Below are 24471 nucleotides of genomic sequence, written 5' to 3'. Positions count from 1 at the left end.
CACTTTCCAACCCCACCTACTACCGAAGCTTGGCCGGTGCACTCCAATACCTTACTCTTACTCGACCAGATATCTCCTATGCTGTCCAACAAGTTTGCTTCTTCATGCATGAGCCGCGTGACATACACATGCAGTTGGTCAAACACATCCTTTGGTATCTACAAGGCACCTCCCACTATGGCATTCAGCTCTACAAGTCACCATCTCATGACCTCATTGCTTACACCGACGCTGATTGGGCCGGGTGTCCCGATACTCGCAAGTCCACTTCTGGGTTCTGCGTTTTTCTTGGCAACAACATCATTTCTTGGTCCTCAAAGCGTCAACCCACTGTCTCCAGATCCAGTGCCGAAGCTGAGTACAGGGTGTCGCCAACTGTGTTGCAGAATCTTGCTGGCTACGCCAACTCTTGCATGATCTCAAGTGTCCTCCGACCCGAGCAACCGTGGTTTATTGTGACAACGTCAGCGCAACATACCTTGCCTCCAACCCCGTCCAACATCAACGGACAAAGCATATTGAGATTGATCTCCACTTCGTCCGGGATCGTGTGGCTCTTGGTGAGGCTCGTGTCCTGCATGTGCCATCGAGTTCACAGTTTGCTGATCTGTTCACCAAAGGTTTACCTTCTCAAGTTTTCCATGAGTTCCGTGCCAGCCTGAACGTCCTACCTCACGGAGTTCCGGCTGAGGGGGGGGGGGGGTGTGTTAAACATGTACTTGTGTAATTGTAGCGTTGAGTACTGTAAACCGAGTCCACTCCTAGATAATAGGATCTAGCAAGGCTCGTGGCCTGCGTGCCACATTTTCAGGAGCGCTTGCTCTCTCCCTGAGGGGATATATGTATCTGTACATTTGTAACTCGATGGTTCAGTGAATAGAAATCATCTCTCCAACTATGGTGGCGCTGGACTCTTTTGTAAAAAGTGACCGCGGTGGCGAAATCATTTTTTTTATTGGAGTATGTTTAGTTCCTATAGCCTGAATGGATTGTTGATTGCACAGAGTTATTGATTTTGGGAGGTTTGTTTGCTCTTTCACATGGGGTCCTTTTTTTTAGTGACTCACGTGTGGTCAATCTGTGTGGTTCTCTTGGGGTTGGATGAATTTCGTGCTAGCGCTTGTTGGAATGTGGTTATTGTGATTTTTGTTCTTGAGGTAAGTGTCGTTGTAGAGGTACATGTGTGTTCAGTAGCCTTGCTTTATCTGTATTTTCTGTATGGAGCTATGTGTTTGGTTTGGTTGGGGCGTGTGTTTACTCTGGGCAGTGCATTTGTAAGGTAGTTTTTAACTTGGAGTTGCTTTGGCTCGTGGATCACATGTCTTTTGTGTCCTGAGGCGTGGCTTGTTTTGATGGTAAGGGGCTTGGCAGTGTGGATTGGCACTATGGTCTGGTTGTCACTGCCACGGGCTATTTTTGAGTATGCATTGATGGCTGTTTTTCAATATGTGTTGGCGCTTGTTTTGAGTTAGAGTTTGGAGAACCGTGTCTTTTTCAATTGGTGTTGGCGCTCGTTTTCCCGACGGTCTCCATCCACACGAGGCCGGGCGCTGTCGCTGCCACTCTAGACCCCCGCCGCACCAGAGCTCTACCTTCTGTCGCCGTTCGGCCCGCTACCGCTCACCGCTGCACCACACCGGGTCCCTGCCTGTCTTCTGCAGTTGTGATTCTTCCTTTTCCCTTTCGATTCAGCAGCCTCCCTGTAGGGATGCTCCTTCTCCCTGCATTCTATTTCTCTGTTCCCTTTGCTTGTGGGTTCGGTGTTTGGCAGAGTTCGGGGATTCTCGGTGTTCGTCTGTGCAGCGGCCTTTATTGCTTGGAGAGCTCCTGTCGCCCTACTCATGTCCTCTTGGTGGATATTGAAATTGTTTGCGCCCAATTTGGTTTTCTCGGGTTGGATTGTTTGTGTGATTGTGTGATAGGGGCATAGGATTTGTGTGTTTGTTTGGTGGATTGTTTGTACTTACATCTAGATGGTCACTGACTGAATTATGTTCAGTCCTTTCTTCAGTATACCTATTATGGATATGAATAATGAATACATTTAATAAAATTAGAATGGCTGTACTTGCATATGGTGGGCAACGAGTGAAATTTGTTCAGTTTGCTCTCTTTTTTTGTTGGTTCATTGGCCGACAAGTGAATTAAGTTTAGTCTGTTCAATTTCTGGTTACTGGACGTTAGATGGACCATCTGGTGTTATGCACCTTAAAATTGGGTAACCAAGTCATCGTTTCATGCTTATCAATTGATAACTCTCTTTGCAAATTCATTTATTGTGATTTTGTGCTTTATCTTCTTCTTGGGATAAGTACAGATATGAACCCCCTCCGAGCTCTTAGGCCAAAGGAATTTCTACGCTGGTAGCGCTCCAGTTAGTTCCGATGGATTGGTTGCGTCCCAACTAGAGACTCAATACCTCGCCGTTTTCCTGCCTCCAAAACTCTCTGTGTGGTGGCACTGGAAGAAGTGACACTCTGATGAAGGTATAGACTAGCAGCTTGGATGGTAATTTAAAGAATGACTCATACTGGTAATTTGTGTTGCATAGATCAGTTACTTCATGTTTAGGCTTTCACTTTGTTTCATGTTACATTTGTGGATTTGTGGTGCATCCAGTGTTCCAATATATGAAGTGAGAACTTGATTTGTATCTCTGAATAAGTGCTTTTGGAAGTATAACTGTTAAAATATGAAGATTTTCCTTCCCTGTTTTTCAATTGCCATTATCTGCATCATGTAAGCAAGATTTTTCATTTGGCACTCCTTTCGAGCTTCCAACCTTTATTTATTGATAAAAGCAGGGTTGTTCAAGTTTACTTTAAGCTACAGGGAAAACAACTTTAGCACTTCACTCATGTCATAGCTGAACACAGAAGTATGGAAAAAGTGTTTGTCATTAATCCCTACTACACCTGATGAATCTGAAACATTCTACTGAAAGGAAATAGAGAAGTTTAATTATTAAGATGCCATTATGTTTGTCATTACTTTAAGCTACTTAATTAAGATGCCATTGTGTTCATCGATGTTCTTAAGTATATTTGTCATTAAGAAAAATGGTAGTAGAGTAGGTTTTTCAGACTCCAGAGCCAATGGTATTCTAAATCAGTTTTCCTCTCTTGATGAAATATATTATATGTTTTGTTGTTTCTCAGATTTTCCATTTTGCTGCTTAATCTCCCAGTTCAATCAAACTTTGGATGTAGGCTCTATTTTATAGGTTCATTGTGATTTTGAATGTCTATTTCATCTGGTAGCAGCCTACTCCGAGGCCTAGAGTGTTTGGCGTGTATTGTTTTTCTTTTGGGGCTGCAACAATAGTAGCAGCATTTGCGTTTGTGTACAGATACTAAGTTGCCTAGAAAGGAGGGTTGTGATGCGTCGGGGCTAGGTTACCACATCGGCCCTGGCTGTCAGTATGTGGACGCATTGGCCCGGCCTGTCTGAGTGGTAGATCTTTCTTTGTCAAGCCAGCGACTGTGCCAGTGATTAGTGTGCGCTGTGCGTGCAGGGATCTGGACCACTACCTTGGGAGCGTGGATCGGGAACTTCCTGGCCTGGGGAAACAGCCGATAGATCGAAGGCGGCATCCTGGAGAAGGGCGCAACGTCCTGGTCCGGGGCAGGCAGCGCCCCGACGGCCGCGTGGCAGCGGCCTGGACGAATGCCGACGGAGCTCCCTTAGCAGCAAATGGCGGCGGCTACAGCAGGATATCCCCCCTCTACCGGACGAGTTCGAGTTCAGTCAGGCCCTCCAGATCTTTGTCCCGGGGGTAATGCTTCTATGATAGCTTCCGTTTTTCTATAAGGATTCACATGCTCCTCTTGCTTCCCAGATCCTAATAAACCTATAGACTTGTGTTCAATTGCGTATATTGAATCATAGCTAGGTTCATTGCTTATAGGCTATTAAATCTGTAAAACTGTGTCATAGAACATGGATAATATGACAGCCGATTAGTAGGCCATTCCGGCACAGTTTCACCATGTTATTAATTTTTACAGCACCTCAAGTTTCATAAATTAATTCATTTCTACACCTGTTTTGCACACAAGAGGCACGTTTCACAGGATACTATTCTCTTTCTGAATAACAGTATTCCACTACACATAACCCGCATCAATGTATATGACTACGATATGCCTGGTCTTGTGTCAGTATCGCAAAATTCTTAAATTTGATTCCATACCTGACATCCCTTAAAACTCCAAGCTCCCTGGGAATAGCTAGCTGTGAGCGCTCAGGCTGTCGCCATTGCCATGGGCCCCACTGGTCAGATGAATAGGCGCTGCAAAGGAGTGGGTCCGGTCGTATGGTTCGTGTGTCGTTGCTGCGGGGCACCGGCTGTCTTCGCATCTGGTTCCAAGCATGCTGTTACAGATTGTTTCCAATTGTGTTTGGGTTTGCCATTTGGTTCTCCATCTGTGTGGATTATGTGTGTGTGTTAATGTGGATGTGGTTGTTGCAGCTTCCTCCATGTGGGAAGTTTTGAAACTAACGACCTAATTGTCAAATATTTTTCCTTCAGAGGAACGGTGGGGTTCAAACAACAAATTCTGAAGAAACTTATGAAGATGTATAACATGGTACAGTTTTCGTGTCGGGATTTTCATGTTCTGCAGAATCAAATACGAGCCACTAGGGTGATAATTGTATGATCCTTGCCCTTTACATGCTATTCTACTTTAGGTGCTGCTGCGTTTTGATTTGAATACTGTTTCACAAGTGTTAGTAATGCCTGATTTATGTACAAAAAAAAATCCTGGTTTCTTGCATCATGTGGTATAAAAATGATTCATGTGTAAGTTTGATGGGATTTCCATTCCCCTGTCCTCCTGTGCAGAATCAACTGTTACCATCATCTAATTTATTTTGTTTGAAGTTCTTCAATTATTTCTGTTGCTAGATGTTTCCCATATACAGTACTGGCCAGTGAATTTGACTATTGTCTTCCTTGTGCTGTGAAAACTTGTGCTCTAAATGATTGAGAAACATGTTTCACGCTCTGTTTTTTGAGTTATACTGTTGTGCTTTCACCCTTTGCGTTTTGGCTACATAATAATTTTTTATTGGACAAAATATGCTTGACAACTAAATCTACCTGTAAATTTCATGTATAACTAAGTTGTAACTCCTTGACCATTTGGTATATCAATTACATTGTTTGCGTAAGCCAATAAATAACTAAGTTGCAACTGCTACAGTACAGATGTTTCTAGAATGCGTAAGCCAAGAGACAACTAAGATTTAAGAGGAGTTATACCTGTAAATTCTACAATATGTAAGCCAATAGATAACTGTTATGTTGAAGTTTCAAGAGTAGGCGTGTCATTTGCTATACTATGGTGCTTACAATAATTTGTTCTGTAGATCTGAATCTTTAAGAATCATGCAGATATAACAAGATTGGTTGTTTCTACTCCCTCCGTTCCCAAATATAAGTCTTTCTAGAGATTCCAACAAGTGACTACATACGAAGCAAAATGTGTGAATCTACAGACTAAAATATGTCTACATACACGTATGTTGTTGTCCATTTGAAATGTCTAAAAAGACTTAGGAACGGAGGGAGTAATTGGGAAGGCATGGATCAGTCCGCAACAAACGAAAGACCAATGAAAGAAATTCTGCTTGGGCGCTCCTAGAAGCCGGATGTATTCATTTGCATGTTGGGAGGGCCCATAAGTTTTTCTACAACATTCTGTTCATTTTGTTCTGATTATTAGGTTCAGTACAACTCCGCCTATGTTGTCTCAACATAGCCGGTCCCAAGCCCGGGTAAAGGAGGAGGGTTGTGATAGGCTTGGCGAGCCAATGTAAAAACTCAGCCACTCTTATGGAGATGAAACCCAAAAGATTTTCGTTGGGGGCATAACCCTCTCAGCGACGCGCCACATCGGAACCCGGGTGTGGTGGAAAATGGGCAGCGGTGAGGAGAGGTGTTGATATCCTTTGCGTCCAAGAAACCAAATGGAGAGGACAGAAGGCGAAGGAGGTGGAGGATACCGGCTTCAAGCTATGGTACACGGGGACGGCTGCAAACAGAAATGGCGTAGGCATCTTGATCAACAAGAGCCTCAAGTATGGAGTGGTAGACGTCAAGAGACGTGGGGACCGGATTATCCTGGTCAAGCTGGTAGTTGAGGACTTGGTTCTCAATGTTATCAGCGCGTATGCCCCGCAAGTAGGCCACAATGAGAACACCAAGAGGGAGTTCTGGGAAGGCCTGGAAGACATGGTTAGGAGTGTACCGATTGGTGAGAAGCTCTTCATAGGAGGAGACCTCAATGGCCACGTGGGTACATCTAACACAGGTTTTGAAGGGGCGCATGGGGCTTTGGCTATGGCATCAGGAATCAAGAAGGAGAAGATGTCTTAAGCTTTGCTCTAGCCTACAACATGATTGTAGCTAACACCCTCTTTAGAAAGAGAGAATCACATCTGGTGACTTTTAGTAGTGGCCAACACTCTAGCCAGATTGATTTCATCCTCTCGAGAAGAGAAGATAGGCGTGCGTGCCTAGACTGTAAGGTGATACCTGGAGAGAGTGTTGTACCCCAGCATAAGCTGGTGGTTGCTGACTTTCGCTTTCGGATTCGTGTCCAGCGGGATAAGTGTGCCAAAGTCGCTAGAACGAAGTGGTGGAAGCTCAAGGGGGAGGTAGCTCAGGTGTTCAAGGAGAGGGTCATTAAGGAGGGCCCTTGGGAGGAAGGAGGGGATGCGGACAATGTGTGGATGAAGATGGCGACTTTAACGTAAGGTGGCCTTGGAGGAGTTTGGAGTGTCCAGGGGAAGGAGAAGCGAAGATAAGGATACCTGGTGGTGGAATGATGATGTCCAGAAGGCGATTAAAGAGAAGAAAGATTGCTTCAGACGCCTATACCTGGATAGGAGTGCACACAACATAGAGAAGTACAAGATGGCGAAGAAGGCCGCAAAGCGAGCTATTGGTGAAGCAAGGGGTCGGGCATATGAGGACCTCTACCAACGGTTAGGCACGAAGGAAGGTGAAAGGGACATCTATAAGATAGCCAAGATCCGAGAGAGGAAGACGAGGGATATTGGCCAAGTCAAATGCATCAAGGACGGAGCAGGCCAACTCTTGGTGAAGGACGAGGAGATTAAGCATAGATGGCGGGAGTACTTCGACAAGCTGTTCAATGGGGAGAATGAGAGTTCTACCATTGAACTGGATGACTCCTTTGATGAGACCAGCATGCGTTTTGTGCGGCGAATCCAGGAGTCTGAGGTGAAGGAGGCTTTAAAAAGGATGAAAGGAGGCAAGGTGATGGGCCCTGATTGTATCCCCATTGAGGTGTGGAAAGGTCTCGGGGACATAGCGATAGTATGGCTAACCAAGCTTTTCAACCTCATTTTTCGAGCAAACAAGATGCCAGAAGAGTGGAGACAGAGTATATTAGTACCAATCTTCAAGAACAAGGGGGATGTTCATAGTTGTACTAATTACCATGGAATTAAGCTGATGAGCCATACAATGAAGCTATGGGAGAGAGTCATTGAGCACCGCTTAAGAAGAATGACATGCGTGACCAAAAATCAGTTTGGTTTCATGCCTGGGAGGTCGACCATGGAAGCCATTTTCTTGGTACGACAACTTATGGAGAGATATAGGGAGCAAAAGAAGGACTTGCATATGGTGTTCATTGACTTGGAGAAGGCCTATGATAAGATACCGCGGAATGTCATGTGGTGGGCCTTGGAGAAACACAAAGTCCCAGCAAAGTACATTACCCTCGTCAAGGACATGTACGATAATGTTGTGACAAGTGTTCGAACAAGTGATGTCGACACCGATGACTTCCCGATTAAGATAGGACTGCATTAGGGGTTAGCTTTGAGCCCTTATCTTTTTGCATTGGTGATGGATGAGGTCACAAGGGATATACAAGGAGATATCCCATGGTGTATGCTCTTTGCGGATGATGTGGTGCTAGTTGACGATAGTCGGACGGGGGTAAATAGGAAGTTAGAGTTATGGAGACAAACCTTGGAATCGAAAGGGTTTAGGCTTAGTAGAACTAAAACTGAGTACATGATGTGCGGTTTCAGTACTACTAGGTGTGAGGAGGAGGAGGTTAGCCTTGATGGCCAGGTGGTACCTCGGAAGGACACCTTTCGGTATTTGGGTCAATGTTGCAGGAGGATGGGGGTATTGATGAAGATGTGAACCATCGAATCAAAGCCGGATGGATGAAGTGGCGCCAAGCTTCTGGCATTCTCTGTGACAAGAGAGTGCCACAAAAGCTAAAAGGCAAGTTCTACAGGACGGAGGTTCGACCCGCAATGTTGTATGGTGCGGAGTGTTGGCCGACTAAAAGGCGACATGTTCAACAGTTAGGTGTGGCGGAGATGCGTATGTTGAGATGGATGTGTGCCCACACGAGGAAGGATCGAGTCCGGAATGATGATATACGAGATAGAGTTGGGGTAGCACCAATTGAGGAGAAGCTTGTCCAACATCGTCTGAGATGGTTTGGGCATATTCAGCGCAGGCCTCCAGAAGCTCCAGTGCATAGCGGACGGCTAAAGCGTGCGGAGAATGTCAAGAGAGGGCGAGGTAGACCCAATTTGACATGGGAGGAGTCCGTTAAGAGAGACATGAAGGATTGGAGTATTACCAAAGAGCTAGCTATGGACAGGGATGCGTGGAAGCTTGCTATCCATGTGCCAGAGCCATGAGTTGGTTGCGAGATCTTATGGGTTTCACCTCTAGCCTACCCCAACTTGTTTGGGACTAAAGACTTTGTTGTTATTGTTATTAGGTTCAGTACGCATGTCATTTCTCTTTAGCAGCATTTTACTTGATAATGTTGTTATATCATCTTTACCGAATTGAAATTTTGATTTGTTATAAACTAAAACATGAAAAACTTTAAGTAAACTATGATATGCATTTTTTTATGTTTGATGTGAGTGGCTGAAACTAATATCATAACAAGCAAGGATGATTTTCTATCATTTATAATCGAAGGGCATGAGCTATTTCTGGAGTCACCATATTCTCGACTGGGAAAAAAAATACAGGGTTGTATAGTGCCTGAACCTTTTTGGCCGTAATATCGTTATGTTGTTGCAAAGATACGATTATAATTTCAACTATTCTCAGGCTGTCAGTGCTGTGTTTAACTTGAATACATGTTCCAGAAAAAATGAAAATGTCTAGGCAAAAATTGACAGATTGGAAATGCCCAGAAAAAAATTGACAGCAGGAAAAATACAGGGATGTACGTTTTGTCCTCTGTAACATTCCAGATTTGGGGAGTTCAGCTCTTCAGAATTTGACGATGTATGTTTGCAAAATAATAAAGTCGGAAGTCGCCATAATGACTTTCCCTCAAAAGAAAACTACATATAATCATTCTAGCGGAATCTTAGACTTTTCTTCCCTATTGTACTCACTAGAGTAAAGCACAATTATGTGCTGTGATAGGCTCTCAAAGTGCGATTGCTTAGAAGCTACAGTATATTTTGTTTTAGCCGATTTGCATATTCTTGGCTAAACGTTGCTAAGAGCATCTCCAACAGGCGCGCTAAACAAGCGCCGCGCCGTAAATTTAGCCAGTTTAGCGCGCGCGCAACCCGGCGGGTGGCTCCAGCGAGCGCGCAATAACCGCGCGCGCGGTATAAGGAGTTGGGCGTGCGGTCGGATTCGCTATCTCGCGCGGTGTATTTGGGCGCCCGCTTCCGCGCGCGGCACACTCGAGCGCTCGCGCTGCACTCTCTCTTCTCCGCCTCCTACGCCCCACGCGCGCCGGCACCGGCGAACTGCACCCCATGGACGCACGCGCCGGCACCCCGCTCACCCCATCCTATAGCCGCGACCCCTCCACCGCCACCGCCGCCGCCGCAAACCCTAGCCCGGGTGGCGTTGGCCTCGCCTCCGCCGGAGCTCCTCCGACCATCGGCCTCGCGCGCGGCCTCTTCATGCCGTCGCGGATGACCTCGGCGGCGGGTGGCGTCGCGCCGGCGCCGGCCCGAGCCGCCGCCCCCTCCTCAAAGCTCCCCAATGCGGCACGGCCAAAGAAGGGCAAGACATCGGCGAAGAAAAACAAGGCGGCCGACGGCTCCGGCACCTCGAAGGCGAGGAGGAAGAAGCTTGCAGGGCGTGCGACGGGCGCGGCGGCTACCGAAGCACCGGCGAGCTCACTCGTTGAGCCGGCGGCCGACGCGCACAACATGTTCGACGAAATGCCCCCAAGGTAAAAAAATTCCAACTTTTTATTTTTTTGGTTATTTTTTCAATGCATTCACATATAGATAGCTTATTTGCATTGTTCAAAAAACTTTGTAGTCTCAATGATGATGCATACATGTCAACGATGGGTGTTGGCTCCAACAATTCGCATTGGTCTCAAACCAATGACATGCATTTCGAAGACCATGCGTTCGAGGTGGACGAGGAGGGTGAGGGCATTGTCGACGCACCGAAAGGAAGAGCGAGCAATTACACCAACGTTGATGACATCTTACTATGCAATACTTGGTTGCAAGTGTCGAGGGATCCATCCGTTGGAGGTGATCAAAGTAGAGATGCTTATTGGGGGCGGATGAAAGAACACTTTGCTGTTCACAACTTGAGTGGAATTGACCGTTCCAAGAGATCACTTCGGTCCCGATGGTCGACAATCAACTCGGATTGTCAAAGGTGGGCGGCCTGTCAAAAGGCGGTTGACAAGTTGAACCCAAGTGGCACAAATGAGGACGATAGAGTAAGTGACATTTCATACATGTTCATCATACTTGTTGTTGGTGCTAACTTGCTTTGTTTTCATGTAGTACAACATTGCGCAAAACTTGTTCAAAGAAGAGGAGAGGACAACCAAGAAGGGGAAGATCAAGAAAGGAAGGGTCTTTACCTTGCCCCATTGCTATAACGTGTTGAAGGATGATGAGAAATGGAAGAAGCGTGAAGATTTGGATGATTTGCATTTGAGCGACAAACGCAAGCGAACAATTAAGTTGGATGATGATGAGGAGGAGGATGATGCATCAAGTGATGACGGCAAGAGAAGCCCCACACCCAACTTGGTTTCATACTCGAAGCCAAAACGACCGGATGGGTGCAAGAAAGACGCAAAAGAAAAGAAGAAGAGGAAAGAAGATGATGAGCTCAAATGCTATGGAAGCTATTGTGAAGGCAAGAAAAGAAGCCAACGAGGTGAGGAAAATGGCAAGGAACCAAGATGCCACGGCCGAGGAGAGGAGGTTGGCGGCCGAGGAGAGGAGGGTGGCGGCCGAGGAGAGGAAGGTGGCTTTGGAGGAGAGGAAGGTGAGCAATGAGGAGCGAACTAGATTGTTGGAATGGGAGAAGCACTTGTTCTTCTTGGACACATCTAACCTCAATGCGGCGCAAAAGGAGTATGTCAATCTTGCCCGTGAAGAAGTCTTGATTCAAAAAAGAGCCATGGTTCGTGCAATGGGTGGCGGTGGCCTCGGTGCAATGGGTGGCGGTGGCCTCGACGCCATGGGTGGCGGTGGCCTCGGCGCCATGGGTGGCATGGGTGGCTTCGGAGCTACCGTGGGCGGTGCAATGGGGGGCATTGCTGGCTTTGGAGCACCCCCCGACGCTATGGCCACCATGGGAGGCATGAGTTTTGCTTCTCTCATGGGAGGCATGGGTGCACCTCCGGCCGCCATGGGCGGAATGTCTTTCGATGTGCCTCCTCGCACACATTCCCATGAAGATGCCGTTGAAGATCTTGCCAACACCGTCGGAGCTTCACGTGATGCGGTGCGCGATGAGGAGAGGGAGGAAGATTCATCTTCGAAGGCGGAAGAATCGTCTTCCGAAGATGAGGACGAGGACGAAGACGAGGACGAGGAATGACGTGTCTTTCATTTGTGTATTGAACTTGATTTGCATTTTGAACTTGGTTGGATGAACTTGTGGGCATGATTTTGAACTTGTGGGCATGAACTTTTCTTCATCAACTTGTTTGTGTGAAATTTTATATGTCATGTTCATTGCATTTTGAATGTTTCAACTTCATTCTGTGTTCAAAACGCCATATATGCAATGCCCCGATGAGTCACGCGCGCTGCTGGAGCGGCGCGCGCGCGCTGCATTTTAGCGCGGCTGCTGGAGCCAGCGCTGCGCGTCGCGCCAAACCAGGCGATGGACGTGCGGCAAAGCAATTTTTTGCACGCGGCGTGTTCAGCGCTTGTTGAAGATGCTCTAAGACATGCCATCACAGGGGTGTTCTCATAGAGGCTATGGTCATATGACAACGCCCACACACGCGTAGGTTCCCCAAAGAACGCTCAACACATGAGCCACTCCCACGGTCTCAACAACAACAGAGTACGAAACACCTAGAGAGAAAAAACTATTCCCTCTGATCCGAATTAATTGGCACAGTTAATATACAATATAGAGGTTGCGTTAATGAATACGTATAATAGAGAGTACCACGCCGCAGAGTATTTCATCAAAAATAGTCTCTCATCCTCCCCTTTCTCTCTCTACAGGAAAAAAGGGCGAAGAGAAGTTTGACTCGCTTGCCGGCAGCGGCTTTGGTAGCTCATCTCCTCCGTGGGCCTCTGGCTCGTCGGAGGGGTTTGAGCAGCCGGATCCGCCGTGCGGATTTGTACAGCTGTAGTCTAGGTATAGGCATGTAGCTAGGTGTGGGCTGGCCGTTTGCTTGTCTCTTATGGCGATGGCAGCGGCGTTCGATAAGTGTGCTCCTGATCTGCTCACGTCTAGTCGGTTTTCGGTGTGGGTGGTGTCAGATCTACGAGCTAGGTGTCCGAGCGGGGTCGCGGCAGCGGCGGCGGCGACTTCGGCGCGGTTTTTGTCCTCCAACTCCGACGACGTGGTCGCGTTTGCTCTGATGCCACCACAGAGTTCGGGAGGAACTGTACAGGAGGGTGGCCGCCGAGCGTCGCCGGCATGCTCCAGATGTTGGGGGTTTCGATGCTTGGTTCGAGGGTGCCGGTGGGCGGTGCTGCTCTTCTATGTCGACATGGTCGACTGGATCGAGCGGTGCGGCGGCCTGGTCAAGCTCGGGGTCTTCCTTGGCCGACGTTCCCCAGAGGAAGTGTTCTCGCCGCCCATGGCGGGATCCATGAGAGGTCCACAAAGCAGTTTATCTGCGAGGAGGCTTGCCGGGTCAAGGTTTTGTGGTGTTTCGTCTCCTTCTCCGACGGCGTCATCGGCGGCGGCGGCTCGTGGAGACGAGCGTTGGCGTTTCTGTGGAGGGGTCTCCAAGGTCTTGTTTGTAATTTTTCTGTCTGTGGGGTCCTTTCGCAAAGTGTCGAGACAGCTGGCGCTTCTGGAGCATTCTGGCTGAGTCTGCGTGTGGTGTGTGACCATGTATCCTGATTGTTTTATTAAATGACACGTTGTTCCTTCTAAAAAAACACGCCGTAACAAAAAAATTATAGGAGTGAGATTGCGTAGCCATGAAAAGAGAAACCCTACGGCTCAGACGGTGCAGCAAAGCGCGCTAACCCTTCTTAGTGTTAATGGAAAACGGAAATACTAACGTCCATGTGAGCGTTTGCATCTCGCCCACAGGACTGGATCCACGTCCGTTTGTGGTTACACGAATCTTGGTATGTTTGTGATGCCACGTAGAACTGGGCTGGTGTGTGGGCATTCATCCGGTCGCCCACACATCCGTTTTCACCACCTGAGGAGCCGGTGTGTGGGCGTTTAGCAGTACGCCCACACGTCAGTTTTCACTCACGCACAGGGGCTGGTGTGTGGGCATTTATCAGTTCGCCCACACGCGCATCTCCTCTCCCACACCCAAAGCTGTCAGTTGCCATGTGTTTTGCAGGGTACATGGCAACTGCTCTAGTGTGCTTGTAAGCAGATGTCAACTCTTTTTTTTACCCGAACATGTTAGTTGCCATGTGTTTTGCAGGGTGCATGGCAACTGCCTTAGTGTGCTTGTAAGCAGATGACACCTCTCTCTTTACCCGAACATATTTTTTTGACATGTCTCTTTGTAGCGCTACACGGCAACTGCCTACTGCTAGTAGGTGGCAACTCCTAAAGTTTTCAAATCATGCAACTGTAGTAAACCACACCATACATGGCAACTGCCTAGTGTTAGTAGGTGGCAATCCCTAAAGTTTTTCAAATCATGGCAACTATAGTAAATCAGACCATACATGGCAACAGCTGCAGTCGTCGAAAAATGGTATCTGGCACTTGACCTGAGATGGCAACTGCAGTTGAGCAACCATGGCAACTACAGTTAAACAAACATGAAAGAGGGTCCGGACCATGGCAACTGTGGGGCGCGTGGTGACTGTCACGCGGGGCGTGGGGGACCATGAGGTAGGAGACTTGACGTACGGAACCGCGAGGAAAAAAAGAGGCGTGTGGACATTACTTGTTTTGCCCACACGTAGGCGTGTGGGCTGATCCTCTTAGACATCACACAAAATGTGTGGCCAGATCCTTTAACGCCTACACGTGTGGGCGTTATCAGCGTCCATGAAAAATGAGACGGGACATTCTCATCCCGTTAAAACAAGACAAATTCCTTGCGTGGGCTTTTGAGTCTTTTCCTTAGGACAGTGCAGGCTCGCGCGACGTTTGGTTCACCTTCTGTCTCGATGGTTTGCTCATCAGGTAGGCGCGTGTATCCGGGTCATTCGCTCGCTGTCGGGATGTTTGCCTCGCGTCATCCGTCTGGGTGGTTCGGCGGCGAGTCGGTAGGGCACACCTATCATTCGGCCTGGGGTGTTTTCGTCGTGTCGTTCAGGCCTTCAGGGTGGGTTCATCGGCACCCAGTACGCCGGCATCGCCAACCGCCTGATGAAGTAGCCCGAGAAAAGCAAGAAGGAGCCCATCACGCCCTGGACGGCCACCACGAAGTCTGGCGCCGCCACCAGCGAGTTGGCCGTGTAGAAGACCAGCCAGATGAGGAGGAGAAGTAGGAGAAGGCCGGGGCCGTGAGACGCAGCCCCGTCAGCCAGTACGCCGGCGCCGCGAACACCGACGCCAGTGCCAGCTGGAACGGCAGGAACACCAGGATATTGGCGACGGCGTAGGCGGGCGCGCGGTAGGCCCCCGACGACGTCTCCTTGGCCTGTTGGCCAGGATCTCCTGCTCCTGCAAAAACACCGGCAGCGCCTCCGTCGTGGACGATAGCAGGAACGTGAGGAGAATGGCGAAGAGGCCCACCCGCTCGGCCGTCTTGTGGTCGCCGAGGTCGTAGAGGATGGAGCGGAGAGCTAGGCCGGCAACGAGCATGCAAACGGTGTGGCACGCGAAGAGCTACCGCGTCCGCGCCACGTTCTTGAAGAAGCGCTGCGACAGCACCGCCACCTCGACCGGCCATGAGTTGGCGTACTGGTGTTGCCCATTGCCTCCACTGGCGGCGAGCAGAGAGTGGAGCGCGTCGACGGAGCCGTGGTGGAGCACGGAGCTGGCGGCCAGCAGGAGCACGGCATCGAACATCTTGACGATGCGCGCGCCGGGCTGGTGGATGCTGAGCACCACGGTGCACCCGCGCGACTCGGCCATGGCCCGGAGCGCGCCCACGATCTGGTTCGAGTCCCGAGGTGGGCTCGTCGAGCACCAGCACGGCGGGGTCGCGCACGGCCTCGACGTCGATGGACACGCACACGCGCCGGCGCTCGGCGCCGGGGAGGTCCTTGACTCTGGCATCGGCGACGCGGGCGAGCGCAAGGTCGTCGACGAGCGCGTCAACCGTGGCAGGTTGTACGCGTCCTGGCCGAGGCGGAGGCGCGCGCTGAAGTGGAGCGTCTCGCGCACTGTGTGAGCAGCGGGCAGAGGACGTCACGCTGGGCGACGTAGACGCACACCCGCAAAAGAAAAGGGTGACGTAGACGCAGAGTCGGCGCAAGGCCGCGGCGTCCACAGGCGAGTGAATGACGCGGAGGTCAGTAGGAGGGGAGGAGCTGGGCTCAAGGCGGCCGGAGAGGATCTCGAGCAGCGTAGACTTGCCGGCGCCGTTGGGTCCGATGATGGCAAGCAGCTCGCCGGGGCGCGCGCGGCAGCTGACGTTGCGGAGCACTAGGCGGCACCGGCTGCTGCGGCTCACCGGCGGAGGTGCGGGCGCAGCAGGGTGGCCGGTGGCGTCGAGGAGGAGGTCGTCGGGCCTGCTCCATATCTTGAGCGGGTGAGGCCGGGCGGAGACAGTGATGCCCGCAGCCTCCACCTCGTACCTGCTGCTTTCTACTCCTCCTCCGCTCTTCATTGATTCGCTCGCTATCTCGTCGTCTTCCTGGATGGTTGCTAGTAAAGGTGGTGCTTCACCTGCCGGATGCATGGAAGACGATGAGCTTCGTGGTTGCTAGTTTTATGGTTTGTGTTGGCTGAAGCTCAGGTGAAGCTTGGATGATTGGGCATGGCTGAGCTTAGTTTGGCTTGCTCGGTGGGCGTACATGGGCATGGGAGTGTGAGCTTGGAGTGGAGTGGCACATGATGATACCATGTACGTGATGGTCTTCTTGGAAGGTGGCGGGCGCCGTTGGGGCTGACGATGGCGAGCAGAGAGGTCCTTGACCCTGGCGTCCGCGATGCGGGTCAGGGCGAGGTCGTCGACGAGCGCGTCGACCGCGGCGGGGTCGTGCGCGTCTGAACCGAGGCGGCCGGAGGCGTGCGCTGAAGTGGAGCGTCTCGCGCACGGTGAGGAGCGGGAAGAGAACGTCGCGCTGGGTGACGTAGCCGCAGAGGCGGCGCAGGGCCGCGGTGTCGACAGGGGAGCCATTGACGCGGAGGTCAGTAGGAGGGGAGGAGCTCGGCTTGAGATGGCCGGAGAGTATCTCGAGCAGCATGGACTTGCCGTCTCTGCTGGGCCCGACGATGGCGAGCAGCTCGCCGGGGCGGGCGTGGCAGATGACGTTGCGGAGCACGAGGCGGCACCGGCTGTTGCCGCTCACTGGCGGAGGGGCATGTGCAGCAGGGCCACCGGCGGCATCGAGGAGAAAACGTGAACGTCGGCTATTTGGCATGCTCGTCAGCTCCTCGTCCTGGTCCGCGCCCGCCTTGCTGCACCCCCGTACCGTCGTGCTCCTGCTCGGTTGCTCCTGCGCGCTGTACCGCTCTTGTAAGCCGCCGCGCTCCGCATTGGCATGCTCGTCTCCGCGGGTTGCAGCGTTGCGCCGCCCCGCTGGCGCACCTGCGCACAGCTGGTCTTCCCTGGTCTGTTGCGTCCTCTTCTCTTCTCTTCCAACAGGCGTGTAACGCGCGGCGCGCAAAAAAAACTTTTACAATGCTGAAATAGCCAATTTTTTACGTGTAGCTCAGCGCTGGCTCCAAAGGTCACTGCAAAAAAACGACACGCGCGCCCAGCACAAACAACATATGACACACCAAACAAAAATAAGAAGATCAAACACATAAAAAATCAACAATAAATAGTTCAATTTTATTGTAACTCAAACAAATATGATGGCTTGACTCTCACCCATGGCCAAGTGGTCATAAATTAGATCAGCCGGAATACCGTATGCCAACATACGCAAAGCGCCTGTCACCTTTTGAAAGGTGCTATGCCCGAGTTCTCCGGCGACATTCCTCCTTTGCTGAAAAACCCGATCATGGCTCACCAGTTTCTCTGCAATGTGCCTGAACAGCTCGGTGCTCATCCTAAAACGGCGCCGGAAGTACGATTCGGGGTATACGGGATTATCCACAAAATAGTGCTTCATCAATCTGTTGTCGGCATCGATCTTATCCCTCCAAATTTTCTGCCGGCCCATAACCGAACCACCGTGCTTCGGCTTTTTTTATGTGCATAGCTAGAGTCATTGCAAGGTCCTCCTCTTCATATCAAATTCTTCTTCAGAAGAATCATATGACGAATTCATCTACAATATTGAATTTAAACTAGTCTATAAAAATTACAAACAACATGCACCAAATTCATGTAAAAATTGTGAAGTTGAAGCAATACATACCTTGCAAGCGTTTTGTCGAACACATTGTGGGTGCCGAGCGGTAGTTGGCGGCCGGGCGCTGTTCGTCGGAGGAATGGCGCGCTCGAGGGGCGGCGGCGACTAGAGGGAGGTGGAGGAACCAGCGAAAGCGCGGGGATAGGCCGGGGAAGCGTCGTCGGGTCGCCGGAGCAAATGGGGAGGTACGAGCGGCGGCGCCAGCGCCTGGATATGGCAGTAGGTGGAAGTCGCGGCGTGGGCGCTCGAGTGTGCAGCCCGCGGGAACGGGCGCACGATGCCGTTTCGCTCCACGCGCTGAACCACTTATGCCGCGCGTGCGTTTTTTGCGCCTCCGCTGGAGCGCCCGGAACGGCTGCATGCGCGCAAAAAATGCAAATATTCCAGGGCGACGCTAATATCACGCGCCTGTTGGAGATGCTCTCAGAGGACAGCGAGGGGGGAGAGAGCGAGGGGGAGCGGTGCGGTTCGACCAGGTGCGGTCTGACCAGGTGGGGCGCAACTGTCTTATCACTGGCGATTTTGCAAAAAAAAACTGCTTCACTGCATATTCAAGCGGCTGTGACGACGTGGCCAGTCAGCGTCCAAGTGGATCGAGTTTTTTTCATGGTAATACGTGTCTCATTCATATCATAAAGATCGAAATACAAGTCACGTAAGGACCGACATGACAAAGCTGAAAAGATAGCACAACATTTCTGAGTTTGACACCAACATTCGTCGTCTGCCTCCAGCACCACCACAGTAGCCAGCGAAGAAAAGAATGATGGATCACCTCCTCAACCGAACTTGACGCGGCTCCATCGCTAATATGCAGCTTTGTGGACCTCCAAGGAGGCTCACCAAAAGTGAAGCAATTGCTGTTGAACGAATCAGACCGGGGCAACACCCCGGACACACCATCGAACTCCAGATCTGGCACTCCACCACAACTAAGACACCGAATGAGGAAACCATACCTGCCATCCACGAACCACGAACCCAGCACACGTTCCGTCTTTCAGATGTCGTCGATGTAGACCACAATCTGCATCCGCTCCTGGACTCCTCCGAAGCTTCGCGTCGACGCTGGAACAAACGCCGTCGCAACGACGGAGCCTGAGGACACAGGTCCACCACGATGATGCCGTCACGCCATCCTTTCTTGAATAGACTGGTTTCGAAATCCATCCCCAACCATAGGACCGATGGCCTCGTCAAGAAAGGATCCGAAGAATCTTTATTCAGCGTTGTCATTGTCATCGCCGAAGCCAAAACAATGGACAACCTAAAAACCTAGATCACGAGGGAGTAAAAACGATCCACACACGTGGATCCGGCGACCCCCCTCACCACCGACGACCGAGGTCGCCAGTGGAGGGGAGCTGCCGGTGGACGGCGCTGGAAGATTGACCTTGACCTTTGCCAAATCAGCACATACATAGAACAAACCGTATTTTGAACTGTATGTGAACCCCTGGGACAAGTTTAGGGATCATATTTTGGGTATTTTAAACTTGAGGAACTAAAGTGACCACTGACGCAAGTTTAAGGACCTACAGTGAATTTTTCTCTTATAATATTAACAGTTATCCACTTTTATTAGGGGTATTAACAGTTATGAACTGACTGCTGAAGTTTTTTCAACCTCATATACTTGTAAGTATGAATATTTTAATTGGAAAAAGAAGCACATGCCTCTCATTTTGTGAACTTCAAAAGATGTGAAGTGCACACGTAAGATGTGAGGTGCTCACCTAACCTACATGCCACTTGTAAGCAGATAGAACTAGTGGACCCGTTGCGCCAAATGGCGCAGAGGCATGTTAAAACCATGCCCGCGATGAAAATAAAATCATTGTTTAATCCTCTCTAATAGGAAACACGATGGAATGTTGTGTGTAATGATATGAATATACATTGTTTAACTTAATAGTATAGATTCTAATTTGAAAAAACATGCCTTGGCATAAAAAATTAAGACAGAATTTTCTTTCAAAATCTATACAATGAGTGTTTTGAATAGGTTTTTCTTTCTCGCCAAATGGCGCAGAGTCCCATCCATGTGCACATTGAAAAATAATTCCATATGTTAGAGATTAAAGAACCAGAAGATGATATATTGTTTGAAAGAGCGATGACAGCGAACGCAGTTGTCGAAGTTTCATTGCTTAGTTTAATTTACAGAATGTGTGTACAAAGGGATGCCTATAGAACAAAAAATGGGCCACAGGCTTTATGCTTTTTCCAGGTGGAAAGCGTCGTCATGGAGAAACTTCTCTAAAGCAAAAGAATAGAAAATAAATGCTTCACAATTTGGCAATACTAAGGGGCCTTCCAATAATTAAAATTTAGGAAAACGTAAAGGTACATTGTATGATGGGAAAGAAAACTAAAGCCACTCAATGCACATTACATTTTTTTTCTCAACACTGGATCATTAACCATTAGTCCAGTTGTTTTCTCATAAACTGAGTGTAAAATTAAAGATTTCATTGGGGGAACACGATTACTTGAAAGGGTGCAGAGTCACACCCAAAGCTATCACTACCATTGAATGTTATACCAAGAGGAGAGCACGAAGGACTGTGAGCCAGGCGAAGGCAGAGCTATAAGACCGTCATTCTTCTCTTGGATCACAACTATTACCATATGCCGGTAAGGAGAAGCTAATACGCATAGGATCCTGTAATACAATGAATTGGATTAGGATCACAAATTCCAATTGTTGTAAAAACTGGGGCCGAGTGTCAGATAGCAGACGCGGCATACCTATACACAAGCATTTCCAGCATGCACAACACATGATAGCTACATCTTTGCTTTCTTCCCAACCCCAGGTAATTTCCATAGAAGCTTATCACAAAATATTTGGCTTATCTGAAGCATAACACATTAATGTTATTTCTAGCATGGTTCAGCTAGCCTTCTCCTTGTTATACACGCGACCTAACGAAGCATTTTGAGCAAGGCACTTATAATAGAGCAACATCACAACAGTTCTAGTTATTAGGGCACGGTTCAAGAGCAGCTTAAAATCTGAACAATTAACCGCACTTCTCTTTTTCTTGCTAAAGATCGCAATACTGCACCTGTGCCTACCTACTTTGTGATCAGTGGCCATGTGCATGCCTAAACCTGAGATTATGATTGTTTTTTCGCCTCTGCCTACACACCTAAATCAAACCGGTAAGCTAGCGTGACATTTATTTATAAAGCAATACCACATCAGTCTAATCTTACAAGAGCAAGAGCCTAACATATTTTCAGAGATGCGCTATTAAGATCATGCAGTCACAAATAAATGATACGATACTAAATCTATACAATTAGCTATTCAATCATTTCACTTCCATAAATGATTAATCCCCTAGTTTAATCTTGCACTGAAATTTAAATACAACGGGTGGCATGTATGTTTATACACCCAGGCTAAAATCTGAAAAGAGCAAAAACAGTAAGGTTAATAAATTCTTCTTTTGGAAAGTGTTACATGGAATAAGAGGTTCAACTATGTGTGTGCATCAAACGTCGTAAAGCACAAATATGCACTGAAAGAAACATCACATGCTTCAACCTATACATCATATCTACCACTAAATAGGAGAGGACCATAACAAAACACAGTAAAGGCCAGTCACCTGCTTCTTCTCCCAATGAAAGAATTCCTGGATACGGTTGCATGAATGGTGGCACTACTCGATCACATTTAATATTTTTGAGCATCTATAGGAAGTGCTAGCACAACATGTAACAGGTGCCAGCAAAAGAAACACAGAAACATGCCCATTTACACATTTACAATCTCAGTTGACGGCCTTTGGCGGACTCTGCTGCTTCCAGGTCTGAAAATTAGTAATATTTTCATGATATATCAGATCAAAATCTGGCAGTATATAAAATCTCAGTTTAGAAAACCTAGAGAAAGGAGAGGATAAAATATTTGTTTGCCAGTCTGGAGAGCTGCATGCAGAAACAGAGGTTGAAGGAAGCTACCACCAAGTTGAGACCAGACAACCTGCATTTCAGGAAGTAGCGGTGATGAAATCTTAATTGTTTCTGCTACATTTGACAAGTTAAGAAATATCTTAATTGTTTCTGCATTTGACAAGTTAAGAAATTTGTGTTTCAAAATTTACCCATGAGCCACTCCTAAAAGTTTCTGAAAACTGCTTGATTTTATCCTTAACGACCTAAGCTTCAGGGACCACTCTTGGAGCCCTTAGAGCCACATGGATCACTGATCTGTTCTCCACGCTATTTATCTGATAAACAAATCAATCAAGTCAATAAAGACATGTATTCCATCGGTTCCAAATTCTAACGGTACAGCTTAAAATACAAAAGTGGTCAGGACTAACAATTGTTTTGCAGAATTATTCTTCTAAATAATCTGTCAAGCTTCATAAACTAATTACATACAGAGACATAGGAGTATATAGAGAAAACAAGTAGATGTCCAATAGGCACATGTTATGTGATAGAATAACTGAAGATCGGCTAATAAGCAGGATACTGACCTTTGTACCTTTAAACATCTTGTCACTCTTAATCTGAATCATTTGAGGCAATTACCATCCTATATAACCAGCCAAATCCCCCACGCAGGAAAACTGTACTCTTAGCAAAAAAAAAAGCAGATTATGGAATAGGAAAAACACTAAAATGTCTACTTCCAGATCCATGGGACCATGGAGTATAATTGCAAAACAAATAGAAAATACATGCTGTGAGAAGGAGGAGCTGAAGGAGCAGGAAGACAGGCAACGCAAGGGATTGGAAGAAGGAGCTCGCATAAGTAGGTGCCACCAGAAGAAGGGAGAGGGAGACGTCGGTGTGCTCGGACGATGGATGGCCTTTCTCGCTGACATTTGCAATCCCTGCAACAATGGCACACATATGGATCAGCCGCTCCTCGCCGATGGATGCAACCTGGGGAGGGCATAGATCAGACGCTCATCTTCGTCTTACCCAGCTGCCGTCAATGGAGGAGCAGATGACGAAGCCGCGGGGGCTGGGAGAGCTAGCGGATCGACCGCTCGGCTCGGACAAGCACCGGGGTAGAACGGTGGTCGGGCGAGCCGCCGCTCTTGTCCGCTTCATCTGGTCCCGCGGAAGAGGGAGAGGAGGCAGCGGGGACGCGGGGTGGAGAAGGACGGTAAGAAGGTTGCGGCGGCTGCGGGGGAAAGGGGTTCTTGCGGCCTTTGCGGGAAAGGAGCGGACGGCTCGGGAACAGTTCATCCTTTCTGCGTGCACGTTCTCAGCAGTGCAGAAGGCGCGGAAAGGAAGGGCAACCTACCCACCCACGTTGTCTCCTCTTCTCTCTCCTATGTCCCCAGGCAGCGCAGCCAACGCAACCGACGAGCGGGGCCAGGAGAAACACGGGGCCACACGTCATTGCGTCAGGAGGAAAATGGGTGCACCAGCCAGGTACACATGCGCCCGCCCACCCTGCGCAGCCCACACAACTAACCCCACGACGCACGGTCGCACACGATGAACCTATCCCATGAGGCGCACACCCAGTGCAGCCGACGAGTAGGACCAGGAGCAGCACTGGCCTACCAGTCATCACTAGTAATCGTGTACGTGCAAATGCACGTATCTAAAATAAAATTGATCCTTATTCAGTTTTCACACTGGTATAAATGTGAACATATAATTTTAGTGATCTAAAACGTCTTATATTTATTTACAGAGGGAGTATCTTTTATTCAAAATTGTTGCCGCGGGCGATATTGGACGGCTTGACAGATGTTTTTGTTCCTCAAATAAGCCTTGCTAGAAATATGATCGAGACAGATAAAAACTGGCACCCATGGTAGGGTCAGAGAACCGGAAAGCAGAAATGATTAGTCATGATAGCATAGCATGACGACGGACTGCTGGATGATGTAGAGCTTGACTTTCTCAAATGAGATGCGTGTAATCTGTAAATTTTAATAGACATGTTATAAGCAGGCAAATCTCTATTTTGGAGACTCAAATCAGCTCCAACTACATAATGGACGTCACGCAACAACTACAGATTCCAATTCATCCAATTGATGGAAAAACACCCCTAAAAACATGGTGCTAAGGGATATGAGCATGGTAGCCTACAAGAATGCATACATCAGCTTACATGTGCAGGATAGATAGCAGGGCAAGTCGCACACTTTGTAAACTGATGACGTCATAACACTGAAGAGTTATTTTACAGCTAACATTAACTCAATCGACCTATGTAGATTCTATTTTTATTGTCCTTCCCTTGTTTGCCTTCTTTTCTTTTCCTTGCCTTTTCTTCCTTTTTTGTCTTTCCCACCAATTGATAATTCTTTCGTTTCTTGACACAACAAAAAATTAAAGTAGGGACAAACCTTGCTGCTTCAGGGTACAAAATAATGAAGTCAATCTATTAATCAATTTGTCATGTTGGGAAGTAGTGCTAGATAGATTCCCGCCCAGGTTTATTAGGTATTTGACCCTTCTCATTTATTAAACTGGCAATAAGCCTCCGATTTATGGATGGTGTAAAACTTGGGAACGAATAATATAGAAACACAATATCGGCATTGTTTATTTAGCATAAAAATATTGCAGAAGTTC

The 24471-nt window shown here is 48.5% G+C and overlaps 1 long non-coding RNA gene and 1 pseudogene across 2 annotated transcripts; both read right to left on the bottom strand.

Moving 5' to 3' along the window:
- Positions 1-14632: 14632 nt before the first annotated feature.
- Positions 14633-16358, bottom strand: LOC109778728 (ABC transporter G family member 5-like; annotated as a pseudogene).
- Positions 16359-20195: 3837 nt separating this feature from the next.
- LOC109778734 (uncharacterized) lies at positions 20196-23127 on the bottom strand. 2 transcript variants are annotated; one of them, XR_012203009.1, is made up of 7 exons: positions 22852-23127; positions 22605-22760; positions 22401-22493; positions 22020-22145; positions 21522-21898; positions 20653-20760; positions 20196-20566 (listed from the first exon to the last, which is right to left on the bottom strand). It is a non-coding gene; the product is annotated as an uncharacterized lncRNA (long non-coding RNA). The 2 variants fall into 2 exon arrangements; XR_005768726.2 differs by lacking the exons at positions 20196-20566; positions 20653-20760 and having other exon boundaries at positions 21334-21898.
- Positions 23128-24471: the final 1344 nt, after the last annotated feature.

The sequence above is a fragment of the Aegilops tauschii genome, chromosome 2 (assembly GCF_002575655.3).
Source record: "Aegilops tauschii subsp. strangulata cultivar AL8/78 chromosome 2, Aet v6.0, whole genome shotgun sequence".
Taxonomy (NCBI): domain Eukaryota; kingdom Viridiplantae; phylum Streptophyta; class Magnoliopsida; order Poales; family Poaceae; genus Aegilops; species Aegilops tauschii.
Note: the sequence above shows the minus strand (reverse complement) of the source record. Positions and strands in the feature narration are given on the sequence as shown.